Genomic DNA, 16,679 nt, shown 5'->3' with positions numbered 1-16,679 from the left:
AAAAAAAAAAAAGAAAAGAAAAATATTCTGTGGTAAGTTTTTGTCCACTTTACACAGTCTGGAGTCATTTAAGAATAGGGAACCCCAAATGAAAACATGCCCCCATCAGATTGGTCTGTAGACAAGCTGTGGGGAATTTTCTTAATTGATGATTTATGTGCAAAAGGCCAGCTCACTGTGGACAATGTCATTCCTGGGCAGGTCCTGGGTGGTATAAGAAATCAAACTGAGTAAGCCATGAGGAGAAAGGCAGCCAGCAGTGATTCTGCCATGGCCTCTGCTTCACATCCTCCCTCCAGGTTCCTGCCTTGATTTCCTCCTTGGCTTCCCCTGATGATGAGCTGGAACCTGTAAACCAACAAATCTTTTTCCTTCCCGAGTTGCTTTTGGCCAGGAAAATTGTTGCAGTGATAGGAAGCAAATTAAGATGGGCGCCTTAGAACTATCCAGAAAACGGGAGACTCCTCATACCCAAGAGGTTGCTGTCATATTCTCGACAAGGTGGACTCAGCACTGCTCGTGAGGGCTGAGAAGCAGATAAAGCTATCGCAGGCAGGCTGCAGGCAGACTGCAGCTTGAGTTTGGGCTCACCGCTGAGTATGGTCAATCATCTGAGAAAAGCTAATAAATACCCAAAAGACTGACCAGAGGGGTTTTGTCTGGTTTTGCTTGTTTGTATTTTGAGAGTCTTGGGTTAATACCCTCAGAAGACCAAGAGGATGTTGTATCCCTGAGACTAAATGTAAATGGAACTTTAAAAAAAAAAAAAGAATAGAAACGAAAAGAAAAGGAAGGAAGGAAGGAAGAAGGAAGGAGAGAGAGAGAAAGAGAGAGAGAGAGAAAGAGAGAAAGACAGAAGGGAGGGAGGGAGGGAGGGAGGGAGGAAGAAAACTACTAGGAATCTTGGAACTAACAGAGCAACAGAATGATGGTGGTGGTCAAGCTAAGGCTCTCTGGGATCTGATCTGCATTTCCCTTTGTGCTGTGCACAGACAAAAACCACTCAGTCACTGGCCACTGTGTTCTTGGACAGCTGACATTTCTAAGTCTAACAGTTCTCTCAGAGAGAATCTTGCCTCTTCATCCTTTAGCCCTTTGTCCTGGGCCTATCATTAGAGGAAAATCAAGCCACCTTCCTTTTCCTTAAGAATGCCGTTCAAACATTTGCCTTTGCCTCCATGGTCTTTTCTCCAATCTCGATGGCAGCTCATTCACCAGCTTCTTGCCAGACAGCTTTCTGAACCTTATTCTTTTGCTAACGTTCCTCTGAAACTCTTTCTAGACTTTCCTCAGCACCTAAACCAGAGGCCATTACAGCAGGCCCACAGTTTCCCCTGCTTCAGATGTTCTGTTTTATTTTTCACAATTATATTATTACTTCCTCTGATTATGTAGCTACTATTAATACATGTAAGTCCACGAGAATGATGCCTTCCCCGAAGAACTCCAGGAAATGAGTAAGCGGATCTGTTTCTCTAATGTTTTATGTTGGGTTCGTTGGTTTAGCAGATATATATTGACTGCAAGCTGTTCTCCAGAGACAGTACTAGGCGTTATTGGAACAACTAAGGCACTTGAAGCAGAGCCGCTGCCTACAGGGCTTAGGATCTAGTAGGATCTAGTTATGATCTAGTATGTGTCTCAATAATCTCTGGCGTAGAGCACAGTACAGATGTGGGGATAAAGGTCTGAGTCAACAGACACACACAGACCAAAAGCTTCCCAATATTCAGTATTTCAGAAGCCTAGGGTCAGAATGCCACTGCAGATTCCTTCTCTGGACTTGGATCTTGTTCTCGCAGCTTCCTGCTCCAGGTGTGTCCTCAGTTCCAGGGCTCAGTGAATGCCCATTTCTTTTTCCTACTCTCCTGCACTTAAAGATCAGCAGAGAAGCCTGGCTTTCAGATCCAGCCACCCAGCAACCCCACTTCTTTGTATAAGCCCCCCAACACACACCCCAAACTCCAAGTAGGGAGTTGAATGAGCATGTGTGCATCCATGTTATGAGAAAGAACAATATTCCCTAATGGGGTGTAAGGTCCCCAGGTCTCCACTAATGGAGGAATAGATGAACAGCTTGTGGCTGCACACACAATGGAGTATTGTTGTGTCAATGCATGGAACTTCGGACACATGCCACAACAGGAATTATGCTTCAAGATGTTCTAGAAAGTGAGATGAGCTACTCACAAAATGACTAACATTAAATGACTCCACTTACATATTATCCAGAGATGAAAAGTCAGTGACGTTTACCTTGGGTCAGGGCCCTGGCAGAACAGGGAAACTGTTTACTGGCTGTAGAATTTCAACTGGAGAAGATGAGTTATTTGTATAGATGGCCATATGAGTCATGCAGCACTGTGAACGTGTGTGTGTGTGTGTGTGTGTGTGTGTGTGTGTGTGTGTGTGTGATTTGTATTTGCAGGTAGACACACTTAAGTGTGCACATGAGCCAGATGAGGGCCCCCCTCTACTACTCTTCACCTTGTTCTCTTGAGATGGGGGCTCTTGAAAAACCAAGAGCTTGCTGCTCTCCACCAAGGCTAATGGGCTGGAAGCTTCAGGAACCTTCTGCCTCTACCTTCCAGCACTGCCATTACAGGCACATGTGGCCACAGCTTGCTTGAACATGGCTGTGGCAGGTTTTGACTCAGATCTTCAGACTTAACAGAGCAAGGATTCTTACCCACTGAGACATCTCCCTTTCGGTGGTATGGAATGAACTTCATATGATAGAAATGTATACTCATACAGTTAAATGGCATATGTTACTCCCTCTCCCCCTCCCCTTCTCTCTCTCTCTCTCTCTCTCTCTCTCTCTCTCTCTCTGAATGTGCATGTGTGCCACGTAGTGTTTAATCCCATAAAGCTAGAGTTACAGGTGGTCCCTTGGAACTCCAGTCCCAGTGCTCTTAACTACTGGATAATCTCTCCAGCCTCTTACACTATGTGAGCTCTACTACAATAAAGAATCATCGGAACCTTGGACTTTTGGTATTACAGAATTCCACTCTTCAACTCTCCTCTGGGCTCTTACCTAAAACCTTGGCCTCTCTTCTGAGTTGTGGGTCAACCTGAAAGCCCTCCTTACATGAGCAAGTTCATAGCTGCAATGACTGGGACAATGTGTTAGCCAAGGAAGAAGAAGTATGTTCATACCAAGAGTTTATCTTCAGGGGCTATAACCAACAAACCAATGCTGGAATCCTCTGGGGTGAGGCTTGAACTCCACCCAGGGCCTTGCCTTTCCATAAACCTTTAAGGAGGAGGCCCATAAACCAAGCAGGTTTCTTTGTCCATATCTGACCTCAACTTGAGATGAAACCTCCCTACCCCATCCCAGGCAACCTGCTGTCTTTCTTCTCTAGAAGCTCACATCTGAGGAGAGTTCCTCTAGCACTTGCCCCTCAGCTCCTAGGGAATAGCTGTGGCTTCAGCCCCTGGTGCTGAAGGGTTCAAGATGGGAAGGAACACGATATCTCTGTCATACATGGCGCTTTATTAATTCCCGCTGAAAGAGGTTGTTGTATTTTAAGTATCTGTAAGTCACCATCCACCGTTCAACTGAGTGGAACCTAGAGCTCGCCTATTTGGCTGGTCTAGCTAGCCAGCTTCCTTCAGACACTCTGTCTCAAAAGGACTGGGATTAAAGTGGGCTACTGTGACTGCCTGACATTTATTTAGGTGCTAGAGGTCTGAAGTCTAGTCCTCATGTTTGCATGCAAGTCCTTTATCCACTGAGCCATCTTGTTAGCCCCATTGGTACATCTTTCTATGTTAAGACTATTTTACCACTGCCATAAACTCTTAGTCGATTCTGTTCAGGGAGGTCCCATGACTTAGTATCCCAGGCTGAATTTTGCCTCCTCCTCCTCTCAAATTCAAATGTTGAAAAACTGACCCCAATATTCAGAACATGGCTATACTTTCAGATAGGGATATCAAAGGGTTAATTAAGCATTATAGTCCATTGGAACAGCTATAAGAAATACTATGGATGTAATGGCCTATAACAACACAATTTATAATGGCTAGAAAGTCCAAGGTTAAGGTCCTACAGATTCAGGGCATATGTCCCGGTTATGCATAGTCTCTTCTTGTGGTGCTTTCCTGTGACAGAGGGGCAAGGGTGCTCACTCAGTAATCTTTTGTAAGTATATTAATATTTTTGAGGGTTTGGTCCTCATGACTTAATTGCTCATGTATTCATCCCTTTTTATTATTGTTGCTATCATTAAATGCCTAAGGCTGGATCACATTTATAAAGGGGAAAGGCTTTATTTAGTTTGCAGTTCTGGAGAGTTGAGTATGGTACTAGAGTCCAGTGTGGTTGCTCATGCCTATAATTCCATCACTGGAGAGGCAGAGGCAGAGGCAGATAAGTCTCTATGAGTTCAAGGCCAGTCTGGTCTATATAGTGGGTTCCAGATTAGCCAGAGCTGCTAAGTAAGACCTTATCTCAAAAGAAAGAAAGAAAGAAAGAAAGAAAGAAAGAAAGAAAGAAAGAAAGAAAGAAAGGAAGGAAGGAAGGAAGGAAGGAAGGAAGACTGAAGGGGGCGGGGGCATGATACTGTCGTACTGGGCTCTGGAAGGACCTCACTGCAAATGGAAGCATAATGGTGAGAGAACATTCGAGAAGAGGCGATCATATTGTCAAACAGGAAGACAAGGAAAACAGGAGATGGGGCTTGCTATCAGGAGAGCTCATGCTCTCCAAGAGCAGTGCCTTCAAGGATAGGACTTGGTGCAACCCCATCCCCACTGCATGATGGGCTTCATCACTAACACTGTAACACTGAGTAACAATGTATCCTATGAGTGCCTAAGAGACACATTCAAGACACACCCAGATCCCATTGCCTCCTGAAACCCTCCAACTACTGATTCCACCTCACAAAGACTTAGGCTAGACACCTAACAAGAGAGTTTGTTCAATCCTTATGCAGATCACTTCTCTTAACAATCAACAATCCTATTCCCTTCTGTGACATTTCAAGGCACTCATCAAATCCAAGATATTGGAAGTGAATTTGTTAAATTCATGAGGGAAACACACACACACACACACACACACACACACACACGGGGTGGGGGGNGGAAGGGAGGGAGGGAGGGAGGGAGGGAGAGAGAGAGAGAGAGAGAGAGAGAGAGAGAGAGAGAGAGAGAGAGAGAGAGAATCATCCCAGCAAAGTAAATGTGCTTTAGGAAAGCAAGAAGAAATGGCAGAGAGAGTGTGAGATGCACCATGCTGCAGCTCAGCAAGCTGCTGGTCTCCTGGAAAAGCACATTTGGTTTTCCTCCCATTTCCTTCCCATGTAGGAAGGCTGCCTGGAGCTGGGACCACCACACAAAGCGCACTAGCATCCAACGATTGTCATTTACTTGCTCCTCACAATTCACTCCAACTACAGAATCTTTGAAGAAGGAAGGACATCATCCACATTGCAATTGACAGGGTCACAAACACTTTTGTTCTCGTCTCAGGAGGAAGATTCACCTCTAGCAGTCGGAGTGTAATGGTTGGCTCCATAGCTCTGTGTTCCCATAGGTCTTTTCTCCATCATTCCTAGTCAACTGCATCTCTGGGTCCCAATACCTTCAAACTTGGGTGTGCCTTCTTCAGGAAGTAGCACAACTTCAAGGTTGAAGGCACTCTTTGGCTTAAGCAGTCTTATCCAATGGTCCCAAGATACTGTCCAAATTTCTTTTTTCAAGATTTTGACCTGTCTTGCCAGCTGACCTCAAAATTCTGGTGGCGTGTGACTTGTGTGCATTTCAGTCTGCCATACCCTGTTTGCCTGTGGCTCCTCCGCGTGGATTACACTTTCTGCTCTTCCCAGGACAACATCTCATTCATCTGAGCAAAGCCCTATAAGTGGTTCTAGTTGAGGGTTATGAGCCGCTCCCTTATCCCCAAACTTGTACTGACACTGCCCTTCTACACCTATTAAGATGCCTCTCCTTACCCAGCTAAGCAAACCTTTTACAGGAACCATCTTCTTTACTGTTCAAGTGTTCACTTAAATACCTCTCCCTTGTTCTCCAGTTGGGGGAAGAATTTTTGCATCGTACTTCAAGGCTAAAAAGCAGCAGTAGTTATTGACATCTGGGCAAGGGATTTGCCCCCTGTGTTGTCTTCTATCAGTATTATCTGTCTGGCAGACAGAGGAACTCGGCCTGACTTCCCATCTAAGTACTTGTAAGATGTAGTAGAAAATATCGTTCACAAACCATAAAATTTAGTTGACTGCTCTCAACTGAAGTTTGTAAGTATACTGTGGGGAAGGTACATGTGCACAGATGTACACATAACAACATGCACACATGCACGTGTATGGAGGCTAGAGGATAACCTCAGATATCAATGGGGCAAGAACTCTCACTGGACTAGATAGAGATCAAGTAGGTGAGGCTGACTGGCCAGGGAGCTTCAGGGCCCTGCTTGTCTCAGGCTCGCTAGTGATAGGATTTCAAGCTTGTGCTTCCAACACATGGCATACTTTTTCCCTGTAAATTGTAGGGATTAATTATACCTATGTCCTCAGGATTTGTCCAGCCATCATTTATACTCTTTACATCTTTTCATCTTTTTTGTTTTGTTTCAGAGATAAGATCTTCTTGCTTTGTTACCCAGGTTGATGTCAAACTCTGGGCCTTAAGTAACCCTCCTACCTCAGATTCCTTTTTGGTTTGTTGTTGTTGTTGTTGTTGTTGTTGTTTCAGGAATAGAGGGTGGAGGGACCATCAGTGGAGTCAGCTAAGCCATGTTATTTTGCACACTCCTAAAGCCTTTACTGGCTCTCAGACTGAACAATAAATACACTTGCTCGGCTCATCACATGCCCATTCTCTGCTTCTAGGCAGCCTCATGCAAAGCGGCACCTCATACAATTCTGCATCGGCTTTCTTTCCCCTCCCATTTCATCTTAAGCATTCTCGCCCAGTGTTTCTCCCTGTTCGAAGCCAGAGCATTGTGTGTGCAGAGCTGTGTCTGCCTAGGGCTGTGCAGGGTGTGCTGAGAGCAGAGTGGACTTTGTAACACAGACAACTGCCCTTGGGAATACTAATTGCACGGCTGATAAATTGGGGCGGGGGAGCCTCCGGGACAATGCCAGACCCACCCTGGCTGAGCACAGAACCGGAAGGCACATCTGCAGAACCAGCAGTCAATCAAAGAAAGCAATCCTTTTCTCTCTCTGAAATTTTCACTTCCTTTGGCTTCCCTCCTCTCTTAGGCCATTCCAGGATCAACCATTTCAAGAGCCAGAACAAAGCAGAACCAGCCAAAATTAAAAAAAAAAAAAAAAAAAAAAAAAACACAAAAAAAAAAAAAAAAAAAAAAAAAAAAAAAAGCTCAGAATCAAGGTCTAGGCTATTTTGTCAAGTTCAGGATTAGCTGGAAAAGCCTTGTCTCTCTGGTCTTGTGCCCCCTATCATGAAACTCCATTTTCCCAAGCCATTCTTGTGGTACGTCATCATTCACCAATCAGAGAGCCCAGTGGGGTGATATTTAATTCATGTCTGTCAATCAGGACACAAAGAAAAGGCCTTCAGCTGGCCGGAGAGAATCCTGTGCTCACCAAACAAAGAGTCCGCAGGGATCTCTGGGCCCAGCCGCCAACCACGCTAGGGGAGCAGACTTCACACTACCAGCTCCTCCTGTGGGTTCAAAATAATTGTGTCTTTGGAATCCGAGAGAAAGATGAAAGAGATTAAACCGACCATCCCTGCGACAGTCGGGATGGGATTGGGACTCTGGTATCTGAGCCCCTCTGTCCCGAATCAGCATGTCCTTGGCACCAGTCAGACCTCTGTGTCCCATCCAAATATTTGAATTTTAGAGACAAGGCAGCAGTCTGACCCTCCTGAGTTGCGGTTATATTAGCTCCGTGATTTTTAAACACACATATCAGCAAAAGCAAGTCGTTTAGATAAGAATCTTGTGTATGTAAAAAAAAAAAAAAAAAAATTAAAGCCTCTCTTTTATGTCTGGCATTGATCTTTGGAAGTCGGTGGGATATGAACAATTATAAGTTCAATGAAACACTTCCCTTACAGTTGTCGCAACACAAACACAGAATTCAGAGCAGCAGATGGGTGACAAAGGAACCAGTCCTCTCTTTGAAAATTAGCTCACCGGCGACCCCTCCCCTACACAGTCACTAGGAAGTGCAGCGAGCCTTCTTTCTTTCTTTCCAGTAGATCAAAATGCTGAGTGCTTGATCCAGAGCTGCTGCTGCAGAACCTTCCGAGGCCCAATCTCTCCTTGCTCCTTACTCAGAGGACATTTCACACCTTTTTCTTTCAACTTATGTTTACATTGCTCTCTCATTTTAGTGGTGGTAACAAATGATCTCGTGTGAGAGAGGGCAGGTTGGGGATGAATGAGGAATGGGTGTGTCAGGACTAGTGCCAAGGCAAATGAGTGCAGCCTAGAAAAGACCAGCTTTTCAATCTTAGCCCTCCCGACTTCTGGCTCTCTGGGACTGGCAAGAGATTAACTGCCTTGATCTTCAATTTCCTGTCCGGCGAAGTGGGAAACACCGACTCACAAAATTCTCCCTACTATTAAGTGAGATTACGTGGGTGAGGGTTCTTGGCAGGAGTGGAGGTCTTAGGGTAGTTTCTTCCATAACACAAGAGAAGGTTTAGAGCAGAGCTGAATAGCCTGACTGTCACCTGGATGCCCCTGGACCACCAGCTAGCTCAACTCACGGTTTCCAGGTAATAGGTTTTGCTGGCACTATTCTTAGGCTAATGATCTTAGGTTATGTTCTTGCTACAGCATCAGCAGAGACCACAGCCACCTTTCCAGAAGGCTCCCTCTTTCTCATTGCTGCTGTTCTTATGAGCATCTGGGGCATGTGTGATTTCAAGAACAGGTTTACCTTGTATGATGGTTAATCCTGATTGACAACTTGACTGGATTTAGAATCACCATGGAAACATGTGTCTGTGTGTGTTGGTGAGTGTTTCCAGAAGGAATCCGCTGCAGAGGGAAGACACACAGCAGCGTGATGGGTTGGGGTCCTGGACCAAGTAAGGTGGAAGAGGAAAGCACAGCAGCATTCACCTCTCTGCTTCTTCACCGTGGACACCGTGTGACCGCAATCCCACCTGTCCCTTTCCCTCCTAGATGGATTATATACTCTTGAACTATAAGCCCCAGTGATCATATAAGTGATGAAGACAACTAACACACTCTGTGAGATTCAGGCAGGCCCTTTTGTGCGCTCTCTGGCTATCAGCTTAGACTTAAAGTTTTAAACAGCTGTAGCCAACAATTTTTTCTTACTAGAAACCAAAAGCAATAACCAACTTTCGAGGGAGGTATATATCTCAGTAGTAAAATGCATCTGGGTCCTGTCCTAAGCACTAAAAATAAAAATTTACTTCACCTTGTGACTGTAACTGCTTTATAAAGAGGGGAGCATTAGCTATAATGTTAAAGTGCACACCCCAAATCTCAGCACTAGGAACGCAGAGGTGGAAGCATCAGGAGTTCTTGGCCACTGAAGACTACAAAGTCAACCTTCCCAATTCCCAAGTCTTGGTTTCCTCAGTTGTAAATGAGGTGTTTGACAATATTGCTGGATTCTATTCTCATTCTTTATGTAATGTCCATTTTTAATCACTGTAAAATGCAGATAGGAATGCATCCTCTTTTCTCCACTTTCTGGTCCACTGAAATGGGAGCAAGCACTTGCTCCACTCACGTGCCTCTCCTGAGCCACAACCACCAAGCCTTCTCTGCCACTCCTCCCTCAAGCTACTTCCTGCTGGATATTTGGTCACAAAGTTGTTTTGTTTTTGTTTGTTTGCTTGCTTTTGTTTTTTAAAGTAATCAATACAGAAAATGGGTCCAGAGGCATGGGGTTGTTGTTATGATACCCTAACTCTGATTCCCAGGCCTTCAGAGCCAGCTTGCAGAAGGAATGTGGAAGAATTGGAGCTGTGGCCTAGGGAAGTGGTAGTACCCTGAAAGTAGGGTTTAGTGGTCCATGCTGACCTCAGTCTGGAGGGCAAGAAAGCAGATACAAAGGTAGAGCTGAGGGTGAGCCCATTAGATTTCTGAGGAGAACAGGACTCTCCTGGGAATGGGGCCAGAGGCCATTCATGTTATATTCTGGCAAGGAATCTGTGCTTTGCCTGTTTCCTGGACATCTGAGGGAGGCTGAATCCAGAAGCAGTGGACTAGCTTGTTAGACTGAGGTAGTTTCAAGGCAGCATTACAGTTAGGCTATAGTGTGGTTTTACTGCATTTACCCAGCAGAGAGAGAGGGAGAGGGAGAGGGAGAGGGAGAGGGAGAGAGGAGAAAGTTGAGGATGACTGACGATGTGAACAATGAGAACATAGCTAAAGGTTAGGACAAGACAGGTTCAGGAAAAGTGACTATAATTGTTAAACAAATCAACAGAATTAAAAAGAATCTCTGACTTTGTGCCAGGACAGGAGAGAAGGTGTCTGTGTGGGAAGCTGTACCCGTGAAAAGTTCCAGCATGCAATGGGGCAATTGATTAGAAAGGAACAACCATGAAAAAGTAGAAACTCTGAAGTACCCTATTGTAAAAGTTGTCTAAAGAAGTGTTTTCCCAGATTCATGTACAAAGGCACAAGAAGGTCATTACAGATGTAGTGCAAAGAAAGCGGGCTATATTTAACCAGAAGCTGAACTTGCTAGCGATATCTACATTGCATTTAGACACTTGCAGCACCAAGCTACCAAGGTCCAGTGACCCTGCAGCACTGTCAGATTCTCAGTATGCAAGTCCTGAGTGGACTGTGCATGGAACTGTAAAGGAAAAGCAATGGAGACCTCAAATTATTGGAAATGGCCAAGTGGTGTTAGTGCATGCCTTTAGTCCCAGCATCATTCAGGAGAGAGAGTCAAGTGAATCTGTTGGTTTGAGGCCAGCTTAGCCTACAGAGTGGACAGACAGAGATACAGAGAGTAAACCTGTGTGTGCGCGCGTGTGTGTGTGAAATGCCAGAAACATGGGTTTCTTTCTTTTTTTTTTTTTTTTTTTTTGGTTTTTTCGAGACAGGGTTTCTCTGTATAGCTCTGGCTGTCCTGGAACTCACTTTGTAGACCAGGCTGGCCTCAGAAATCCGCCTGCCTCTGCCTCCCGAGTGCTGGGATTAAAGGTGTGCGCCACCATGCCCGGCTCGAAACATGGGTTTCTATGGAGAGATACTGCAGTGTGGGGTGGAGTAAATGGAGCAAAGAGGCTACATGAAGCCTAGATGTTACCCGAGGCCATTAGAGCTCAGATGGAGACATGGGACTACATGAAGCCTAGGAAATGCTACCCAAGGCTGTTAGAGCTCAGATGGAGGCATGGGACTGGGAGCTGCAGGATTTACTGTCCACCCAGCTAGTGTTGTCGAGCCTTTATTTCTTGCTTATGTTTGTCCCATGCCTCCCTTTGGGTATGGACATTTACTCTGCCATTGTATAAGTATATGATTTAATTTTTAATTTACAGTTGCTTGTAGTTAAAGTTTCCTTGAGTATTAGAAGAGATTTTGAGATTTTGACATTGTTAAAACTGTTAAGACTTGGGCTTCTGTGGGGCATTGGGCTATGCACAGACAGTCTGGTCTCCAGTTGAGCTGAGGTGTGAACCCCGGGACCCGATGGTGATAATTCACTTTCATGGGACAGAAGGAGTTCTCTCATGTCTCCTAGAACTCTGGCTCCTGTCGAAGTTACTGCCCTGTCAGCCCCACAAGAGAAGTATGGTTAGTAGTCATGTAGGCAATGTCCCAAGCTTTTGACCTTCAGGCTAAACTCCTCCCAGTTACCTAGCAACAGCACACCATAAGAGGGGCTCTTTGGCCCCTCCTCACTGTCTTGCTCTCTTGCTCTTACACCCCTTATACTCTTTACTCTCTCCTCTCTCTCTTCTCTCACTCTCTTCCTCTCTCTCCCTCTTACTCTCTAGCCTTTCTTCTCTCTCTCTCTCTTTCCCCCTTCTCTCCTCTTGGCTATGGCCGACCTCTCTCTCTCTCTCTCTCTCTCTCTCTTTTACCTTTCTCTTTCCCCCTGCCTTTCTATAATAAAGCTCTAAAACCGTAGACAGTCTCTGCTCATCAAAGGCCACTGCACAGACTCTCGCCTGGGTGGGAACCTCTCTCGAATAACCCTGGGGCTCCCCCCCCCCAAGCATCTGGCAGCCCTCCCGAGGCTGCGGGCCCAGAGCATAGGAGGAACTCTGACCGGACACGGGCTATCCTCCCTTTCCCCTCTTCCCAGGCCCCTTTTAGTTCCCAGAGGCCTCTTCCAGCAAACTAGATGCTTCTTGCATTGTGAGATGGCTATGAGTCCTTGGGGATCAGGGGTGGAATGTTAAGAGGTTTTTGTTTTTTGGTTTTTGTTTTTGTTTTGTTTCGAGACAGGGTTATGTTAAGAGTTTATAAGTGATTTCGGGGGGGCGGGGGGGGGGTTGAGTTAACAAGAGGTGAACTTCTGATGACTCATCTTCACTGTCAGCCTCCATGGGTTCACAATCACCTAGGAGACACCTCTGGCTCATCTGCGAAGGCATTTCAGGAGGGTTAATGAAAGAGGGAAGACCCACAGTAAGAGTGGGTGGCTGCAATCTGAGACAGTCCCAGACTGAAGACAAGAGAAAATGGAGAAACCCCACTGAGCACTGGCCTTTCTCCTTCTCTGCTTCCTGGGCTGCTGAGATGGGATCAGCAGTTGAACACTGAATGAGCTACCATATGCAAACCATTTGTGGCCATGCATGAACCATCCATGGCATCCATGACCCATTCACTCCATACACAAACCATCCGTGCCACACATTCACCTCTCATGCTGTACATGAACCTGCCACCATGCTTTCCACCCCATATTTCTTCAATGAGTCAAAATAAGTCACTTTCTCTTTGGAAATGAGAAGGATAGTAATATTCCATATACAAGATTATCATGAGGTCTAAATGAAATGATACATCTAGTCAGAATAAATCTCAAACCACAAGTCCTATCATAAAAGTGTGTGTACATGTATGTATGTACATTTTCTTTTACATATATGTATTAGTCAGGGTCCTCTAGAGGAACAGACCTTTATAGGATAGATAGATAGATAGATAGATAGATAGATAGATAGATAGATAGATAGATTCTAATTATAATAAATTCCCATTATATATGTGTGTATATGTATATATATATATAATATATATTATATTATAATATATACAATACATATATATATATATTAGGAATTAGAATTATTATTCTGAGTTAACAGAAGATTTAACTTCAGACCCTCTTGGGGATTTCCCACCCATATTCCAGGGCATAATTTCAGTGTCTTACACAGATTTTGTCCCTTAATATCTACCAGGATGGTCCTAGGACCTCTTGCAAATACCAACATCTATGAATGTTCAACCCTCTAATGTAAAAGAAATAATTTCATATAATTTCTGTATGTGTCAAGTCATCTTTAGGTTAATTATAAAACCTAATACATGCCTTTAATCCCAGCAATCAGGAGGCAGAAGCAGGCAGATCTCTGATTTCAAGACCAGCCTGGTTTACAGAATGGGTTCTAGAACAGCCAGGGCTACACAGAGAAACCCTAGCTCAAAAAACAACAAAACAAAACAAATATAGTAGAAATGGAATAATACATTTTATTATTTCATATTATTTGTAAAATTATGTAAGAAAAGTGTCTGTAAATGTTCAGATTTTTAAAAATGTCTTCCATTTGTGCCATCCATGATTGGTTGGATTCACAGATGAAGACTATGAGGGCAAAAGGCTGATTTCCTAGTATAGAGCAGAAGATGGAGGTAAGGAGAGTCCCCTAAGTGTGAGATGCCTCTTGTCTTGGCACACAGGGGTCTGTCAGTAACTCTTGAATGCTTGGATAAAAGTCCCTGGGGTAAAACTAGGAAGTCTAATGCCCTGACCTCTGTCCTTTGCTGAGGTCTGCCTCCCCATCCAGTACCTGTTCTCCAAGACAGGGAAGGTTCTTCACAGTCTAGCCACCATGCAGTTCTTGGACCACTCCCTTGTGTGGTAAGCTTCGACACCAATGAAATGTCTGCAGCTCCCTGAACCTGCCACCAGTTCTCCAGCTCTCTGGAGCTAAAGCACTGCCTCATGTGCTCCCCCTGACACCTAGGGTGTCTTCCCCCATGCCCTCCTCTCAGCTAACTCACCCTGAAGCTTAAACTACCCTGTGGTATCAATTAGTGAGGCGGCTTCTACGCTGCCTCAAGACAAAGTTAGCTCTTCCTCCTCAGAGCTACCACCCAAGTACCATGGTGCTGACTCCATCTTAATACATATCCTGGGTGAGCGTCTGTTTTCACCACTCACCTAAAAACAATATGAGTTCTACCTCTTGCCTCCAGCTAGTGCTGGACCTGGGAAGTACCCAGTGTAGGTTTGGTAAGCCGATTTTCTTAACAACAACCCTATACATTTAGCCTTCTCTCCAAATAGTGCATGTACTCTGTATTTGAACCCAGGGCAGTGCTGTGCATGTTTAAGCTATTTAGGTCTGAGGCCACAGTGACCACAGACTAGATGAATTACATGGCTTCCCAATTGTACATCATGGAAAAGTTCTTGGTGGTCAGCCATTCCAACCTTTTCTCCCTCGTAGTGTAGAATTCATTTATAGGTGATCACTGACTCTGTTCTGAAATAATTCCCAAGGCATTTACGTTAATTAGATTCAGAAGTACATTGTGGAAAACACTAGCATGTGGGTAGACATTACCAAAAAAACATCCTGGCAGTCAGCACCTGACTCACTGTGGATGAGGACAGTGCAGTTCAGAACACACAGATGCCGGGAGAAAAGGACATTCTGTTTTTGACGGAGCTTATTTTTCTTTCAGATTACAGTCCAGGAAAAAAAAAAAAAAAAACAAGCCTAGGAGACGCTAGTCTTCTGGGCCCTGTTCTGTTGGCTGCTTTCGGCTACAGTTCTACAGGTGACAGGACCAGAACCTTCTGCAAACTCCTTCCAGGAGCCTTCGTTATCACCACCAAAAAGTTCTTGGACTCGAACAGGTTTTGGAGATGAGAGAGGCAAGGACAGTGGCTCTTTGTGCCTCTCAAAGGCAGCACTGTTCCCCGGGCTGGCACAGCACCGGATCAACGTGGTGCCCTTCAAGCAAGATTGTTTGACTGCACTGGCTCCTGGCCTGCACGGTGCCAGCCCTCACGAGGGAGAAATGCTGCCGGTTCTTCCAGTGCCTTCTCAGAGCAGCAAATGGGGAATACCTTCCCAAAATGCTGCTGGCTTACTAGTGACTCTGGTATCTAGTTTCCAAGAGGGGCCTTGAGCGTAGAAGTGGAGTTGCTAAAGACTGCTCTCATGGTCCTGTCTCTGGAGTCACTCTGCAAGGCCACAGGTCAACAGCATGTTAATCTGTAAAGACAGCTGTTTGTTGGCACTGCCACACTTCCGGCCCTTCATTGATTCAATCAACAAACTCTGAGACTAGCATTCATGCCACCTACCCAATCACCAAAGTGCACATGGACACATGTAACTTAAGAGTTTCATTTGCAGCCTACCTGTCTCTTTCATTATTGTTAAAAGGGGCGAGATCATGATGTTGAAAGAAACAGGCCAGACTCAAGAAGACAGATAGCTCATGTTTTCTCACATACATGGGATCTGCACCATGTATGATATAAGTGTTTTGGGGGATGAGGAGGTAGGAGACAGGAAGGGCACAGTGGAAATCTTATGGTACAAACATTAGCAAGATACAATGACTTACATCAGTGAAAATGTCAAAATGAAACCCATCATTTTTGTATACTAGCTAATAATGATAATGATGATAAGTGACATCCCCACCCCACCCCCACCCGCACCCCCAAGACAGGGTATCTCTGGGTAACAGAGCCCTGACCATCCTGGAATTCACTACGTAGAGCAAGCTGACCTCGAACTCACAGTGGTACACCTGCCTCTGCTTCGCCAGTGCTGGAATTAAAGGCGTGCGCCACCATCATCTGGCAGTGATGTGTGAATCTTACTAGAGGAAAGGCTATTACTGTTGGTGCTAGGTGCTGTGGGTCCCTTGTTGATTATAGAAATACCAGTGACAAAGGGCAACACAGCTTCCTTGAAACACCAAATATGTTTTTTGCTGTCTTAAGCCTCTGAAATTCAGGGTGGATTTGTAACTAAAACATAAAACACTTCATCCTAATTAGCATGGTGTTTATCAGACACTGACATTCTTGTACTTAGGTCATAGTTATTCTTTGTTTTCATTTCTGTCCTTGTTTCTATGGTGATAAACCTTGATTACTTTTCCTTTGGTTCCATACTGTTTATTGAGCTGCAACAATCCTTTCTGCTAACTTTCCAGTGGGTTTTATTTTCTGCGAAATAGTCACATCGCAAAAATCTTTCTTGAACGACTATCAATAGTGGAGTAGTTGGAATACATACTTGATTCATTATATTTGGCAAGGAAAAGGTATAGTTCTTTTTAACAGACCTCCACCCTTCAGCTGCAACTCATTACTGTCTACCTAAATGGCCGGAACTAGCCAGAAAGCAAGTGTTTCCCATTAGACAGGACACCCATCATCAGCTAGTCTCAGCAATAGGCTCCCTTCAACGTTGAGCTAGCTTGGAAGTAACAGCTATGACTCACAACTGGATCTCTT

The sequence above is a fragment of the Mus caroli genome, chromosome 2 (genome assembly GCF_900094665.2).
Source record: "Mus caroli chromosome 2, CAROLI_EIJ_v1.1, whole genome shotgun sequence".
NCBI classification, from domain to species: Eukaryota; Metazoa; Chordata; class Mammalia; order Rodentia; family Muridae; genus Mus; species Mus caroli.
This window is presented reverse-complemented; position numbering follows the sequence as displayed.